Source organism: Arachis ipaensis, chromosome B10 (genome assembly GCF_000816755.2).
Source record: "Arachis ipaensis cultivar K30076 chromosome B10, Araip1.1, whole genome shotgun sequence".
In the NCBI taxonomy this organism is placed as follows: domain Eukaryota; kingdom Viridiplantae; phylum Streptophyta; class Magnoliopsida; order Fabales; family Fabaceae; genus Arachis; species Arachis ipaensis.
In genome coordinates, this window is record NC_029794.2 from 117215991 (window position 1) to 117222389 (window position 6399).

At 37.3% G+C, this 6399-nt stretch overlaps 1 pseudogene; it reads right to left on the reverse strand.

The window, feature by feature from the left end:
• LOC107621099 lies at positions 321 to 6008 on the reverse strand (annotated as a pseudogene).

Consider the following 6399-nt stretch of genomic DNA (forward strand, 5'->3'; position numbering starts at 1 on the left):
TTTTGGAAGTACTGAAATACTGAAATTTTAAAGACAGAGACAGAAATTTTAGTACTAGTCTCTGAACCAACAAACATGATACTATGTCTCAGTCTCCCAGTCTCTGTCCCAGTACGTCAAAACAAACGCTACCTTAATATTGTCTTGTTGAATCATTAGATACTTCTGTTTTTTTTCATTTATTAAAAAAAATTAATGCAATTTCAGCCTGCACACCATCTTAAGTTTGCAACTATAAATGGCCACCCATCGAATACAAAAACATCAATAAATTTGAACACTACACCTTGATCTGTGCTGGCATGTTTTAACACAACATATACTCTAACAGATATCTAGTGTAGATTACAACTCAGTAGCCTGTAGAAGGAATGTGCTTCCACGTCACTGGCACTGCTCCCTTGTAAATATTTATATGTACACAGACAGAATGCAAGTCATACATGAGTTATGTATGGAGTATGGACTAACCACCATGAACTGAACTAGCATTCATTGAAAGAGAATGAACTGTCCTCAGTGCTATACATAGAGTTATCACTTAAACTAAAGTTTAGTCGCTCTTGATTCCATTTTACAATCTCTCTAGCATATTTAAGTACTGCATCAACTTAACTGCTATGTGATGGGACGCTAGCTGAGCAAGAGAAGAGTTATTGTTAATGCTGTTTTTGTTGTTGCCGGAACATTGATCGTAGTCACTCAAGGCAACAGAGAAGACGACCATGCCAACATCCTCTAACATCTCTAGCCACTTGCAATTTTCTCCTATTCCTCTTGCATGCGCTGTAATTAGTTGATACCTGTAAACCAAACAATGAATGAAAAGCACACTACAGATCAGAAAGCTTTCATATCCGCTCTGCACATGTCATTCTTTCCACTAAAAAACTTTTCATTTATGAGGGCATATTTAAGTTCATAAAAGTAACATTTTTCAGATGTTTAAAGGTAGTTTTCCAAACATATGAATGCATCATTCTTGGAAACATATGTCAACTTTTACACGATAAACCTGACTGTTGTATTTTGATAGCATGCCTCTGTGATCTAAGCATCAATGAAGTAAAAGAAAAAACCGTTCACCAGATGTCATTTGACTATAAATACATTCATGTTGGTTGAAAGAACCTCCATTTTGTTTGATAAACATAACAACAGCAATAGCAGAGAACCAGAGCATAACACAATCACTTTCCGATGCATTTATGATGGGGATAAACTTTCCATCAACTTCATAGACACCCTACTCCTACAGTAGGTACGCTGTATTATGCTAAAACATGATAATAGCAATAACAGAACATTTCTCACATATCATAATTGGCAACTAGTTAGCCACAAAACTTTTGGCTTACCTAGCAAAAGAATCATGTAAACTGATGGTATCAACAGTTTCCTCAGGAGTTGATGTGGGAAATGAGAACTCCACACAAGCCAGTCCATTGGATGAAGTAACTCCTTCAGCATAGAGAATATCTAAATCTGATGGCTCATAATCAGCCCTCAATATCTCAACAACCTTAACAAAGATTTTACATGTCATAAACATTGTCCTTGGGCAGCACAAGATTCTCAAGCCACTCATCAAGCAATAATTTTCAAAAGAAAAGTAAAGAAATATATGCAATAATTATAATAATAGATAGAAATATGGCGCAAGAACTTCATAGACACTCCTGATGAAAAAATATTCGCTTAAAAGTAGAATAAGTTTATTGGTTTGGCATCATATAGATTATTTAGCTAGCATAACTAAAAGCATAAAAGAAAGGGGTTGACAACCAGCCAAATAATTGACCTGAGAAAGTATAAAGCATATGCTAGGCTCATATAAACTCTCTATATGGAACTTAAATGCTTTCTATAGCACAACCGTCACTTCCCTTGATTAAGGTTCTCTATAATAGAATGTTCTAAATGCAGTAACCAAAACCTTTGATTAGAATTAACCTAAGCAACAAGTAAAAATCATTATCCCTACCCTCCATCAGTTTGCTCATTTTTTATTTGCACAGGGTCCTAATTGATCAAAGATAAATCTGTTTGATATAATAGATAGAATTTCCTAAACTACCAGAATCAGACAAGATATTTATATATTCAAATAAATAATAATTACTCTTTGGAACAAAATAAACATTACAAAAAGATTATGTTGTGAAAAGTTATTGACATTTTGAGATTTCTTATACCCAGAATTTTAACACAATATCATCCATAAGAAATTCTTGCCTAAGCACAAATTTACCAGCCTGGAGTTCTTAAAGAGTGCCTTAATTAGCTGTTCCCTTTCATACATATCATAGAGTTAAATATTTATTTATCCTACTCAATAGAGGACTCCAGTATTTAGTCACAAAATCCACCCATGTCTTTCTTAAAGTTCTCTCACTGCCACCAACTCAAAAGACATCCTGCTCTTAGCATTTTCATCCATATGCAAGCAATTATATAAATATGTAAATGTCAGCCATACGATCATATGGAATCAAAGTGTCAAGAGCACATGTACACGAAAAAAACAAAAAAAACAAAAAAATGAGCTCATACCCGCTCTAAGAAATAACTAGCAACACTTGGTAGCATTTCTATTTCTCTTCTTCTTTTGTAGGTAGCCTTAATGGCTGCACTACTCCACATCTCCTCAATCAATGGTGCATATTCACGAGTAGCTGCAGGAAAGATGGTATCAAGTTTGCCCGAAGCCATAGTTCTCAGCAGCCAATCAGAGAAAGCTTTTAGCCTTGTGCCAATGGAATAGATTGTCTTGTTGTTTGAACTGACTCCTGTTGTTAACCACAATGGAATCATCCAATCTTTAGTACAAATGGACAAGCAAAATTTGATACTTCTCTGCTTGTTATACAGTATTTCCTTTTTACAATTCTAAATTTAATTTGAGCAGCATCCCATAGTAGTAAAGTCCTATGTGTGTGTGTGTGTGACAATTTTCAATGTTCAGTCTACAGTTGTCACTTTGGATGGAACAAGGTAAGATATAACTATTTCATTTTAGTACACACTAAAAGTTGTGACCCATAATGGCACTTAAAGACATTTTAGACACTAATAATACACACCAATTCTGCACATATAGTCTTGCATAACTGAAGTAACTACCAATTACTCAAAACAGAATTGATAACAGATTGAAAACAGAATTATGGAATTGGTAAGCCTCAGTTGCTTGTCTGTGAAGGAAGTCTCTAAGCTTCATTACATTTGGATGACCAACTAGATGGTGACCATTTGATGCATATTAAACCATGTCTATGGTGCTTTAGAAGGAAGAAAGCTAGGCCAAGTAGTCAATTTAGTAGAAGAAAAAGGAGAAATTGAACTCATACCTGTAGAATCAAGTACATCAGATTGTCTTTTCTTCTTCATATTCCACAGACTTTCTTCCTCAAAACGCTCACGACCTTCAAGTAGTAAGCCAATATAGGAATATACGTTCGTTTGAATGGTCAACTTTATACTTTCACGTTCTTCTTTTGAGAAAGGGATGTCTTTGTAAAGTATCTTGGCCTGCCATAACCATTTACAATTCTCTAACTATATTTATTTCTTAGCTTTTAGCAACAGATATCTTATTCGAGAAAGAATCAGTACAAAGTAGGAAACTGTTGCCCAATCAACTACACTACAACATATCACAAAAAGAATTATGACTAAGTTTGTATTTATGTTTAAACTTTAGACTACTACTCCCAAAAGCATTTCACATGTCAGTTTTATAAGTTACATGAATTATCATTTTGTTGAGCACACTTACCACCCACATTTGTCCAACATAATCTTCCCAACTAGTAACTAACAAATGAAAAATCACCTGCTTAAAAATAGTACTTGTTCCAGATCCACCATAGCCAACTAAGAGGAGCTTCTGAACTATTCCATGCTCAAGGTAATCAGGAACTCTTTTGCTAACTGGACTGGAGGTTCGTTCCCCACACAAAATTAAACATTTAGAAGGAATTGGCAGGGACAGTAAAGCACATACAAGCTTCGTTCCAGACTATACAAGCAACAGAATACTGTGTTATAATGAAAGAAAACAAACAAAATAAGACAAATAGTCTTCACAAAACAAAAAATAAATAAAGAAATAAAGAAAAAAAAGGAACATCACCTTTCCCCATATATTCTCTCTTATATTTTTCTGTCCCTCTTCTTGGTATGAACCATCCTCATTAACCCAAAAATGTGGGTTACCAGCGCATTGAACTCCTGCCAACTGCCAAACAACAACAATTTTGTTTAACAACGAACAAGTTATTAGGAGTTTAAGGCACATCCTTCTAAATTCCTTCAAAAAATATTTTCCTTTCATATAATTATGGAATATAATTTCAACCTGCAACATTCGGAGCTTGACTTTTGTTATTTCGCTGCCATTGATGTAAACCTGCGTGTTCCCATTGCTAGCATCCGGCTTGATTGGACCCCCAACATTCAGATGGGGACTGATAATTCTGCAAGGCTTCTGTCCTTCCTGTGAAATTCACAGAAAACAATCATGATCCACAACAAATCACAAGCAGTTAACCAATAATCAATGATACAAATGCATATAAAAAAACAGAACAAACATACCTCTCCCCAAAGACCAGATACTTTATCATACCAATAACTCCCCGGCTTAAGCTTCTTCGGAGGAGCAGCGCAGTTCTGCAACGTAACCAGTTCCTCAAACGAAAGTGGCCTCCCATTGACACAAATATACTCCGGAGGAAGTTGATTCACCTCACAAAACCTCTCAGCCTTCATTATCTGCCGAACCTCCAACTCATTAAGCAACCTCCTGAAAATCCTAGAGCACTTCCCTAAAACTCTCTCTTTTAGACTCATCAATTGGATACCCAATACAATCAACACACTTTCTTCCTTCAGGCATTGAACCCATAGCATCAAGCACGCAATTCCCACAATACTTAACCAGACAAACCAGACACACCTCTTTCTCCGTGAACCTGCTACCCTTGAAACACCGGTAGCACAAACCTTTGTTTCCATTAGTCACAGGAGCCGGCTTAACCGGTTCACATTCATCGACCAAAGCTTCATTACGATTACCATCACCATCAACATCATCATTATCTGAATCATTATTAACAGTGAAAGTAAGAATAGGTGCACGTTTAACATCACACGCATATTCACGTTCGTCGTTAAAATCTGCATTCTTTGCAGATGAATGACTAGACGATTCGAAATCCAAACTCAATAAGGAATCGGTGAATGCCCAATTTGAATAGTTGAAATCTGAACTCTCCTTCACGCCATGCAAGTTTCTCAACTCGTGCGATTGTTCCTCGCTGCTGAACTCGCCCGCGTCGTTGCTCCGACCGGCGCCGTCTTCGAAGACGATCACAGAGGTCGGAGACACGGTGGTATTGCCGTCGCCGGAACCGACATTGCTGCTTCGGTTGAAAGCTCTCATGGAAGCAGGAGAAGACGCTGGTCCTGTGCCGTGCGGTTTGAGCTCCTTGGAGAATCTCGTGCTGCAGTTCGCCGGCGCCGGCATCGGATGCGCCATCGGAATAGACATGTCGACGCTTAGCGACACAGCCCGGGGAATATCGAGCCAAGATTGATGAACGTAACGGAACCGTCAACATGGAAAATAAAAAATGGAAGCTCTTCAAGCAGGTTCGAACCAAAACCACAAATTAACATTTCAAAATAAAGGGAAAAAGTGTGAGTTTTCTTTCTTTCTTTCTTGCTTTCTTTATTTCTAAACCAAAAAAAAAAAAGGTCGCCTAGGAGTTTGGAATCTGATGTAAACAAAGAAAAAGAACACCGACTGTCGAGTAAGAAGAAAGGTGATGAGTGAAAGTGAGAATGAGATTTTCTCGAAAACGCGGAGCAGCAGTGTAAAGTATGTTTGTATATGGCATCATATATATACACACTGGGTGTGAAGCCGTGAAGGCTAAGGTGACTAGATGAGGCTCGAGGATTTGGGGTCAGCAATGAACCTGGCTCCGTTTGACTTGCTAGTTGCTACTGCAAGTGGTGACAAGTTTTTAGCACTTGAAAACTAAAAATAAGGAAAACACTATCGAATCAAAAGTCAATATTGTTTTAGGATAAACTGTCATTTTAACGGCTCTGATTTGGATGGTCCAAATTCCAAAACATATCAGACTTTTACTCGTCTGGTTACAAAAAATAAAATTTTTTATTATTTATTATTCATTATTCAAACTTTCAAATTTTTCCAGTAAATCTGTAATTAGGGGTGGCAACATGTACCCTACTTACGGGTACCCAACCCGATTTTATCCGATCGAGTAGAGTTGCCAATCCGATCCGCAGCAGGTAGGGTATGGTATGGTTAGGGTTCTCGTGCGGGTCGGGTAGAGTATGGGTTGAGTCTCAACTCTATCCGAC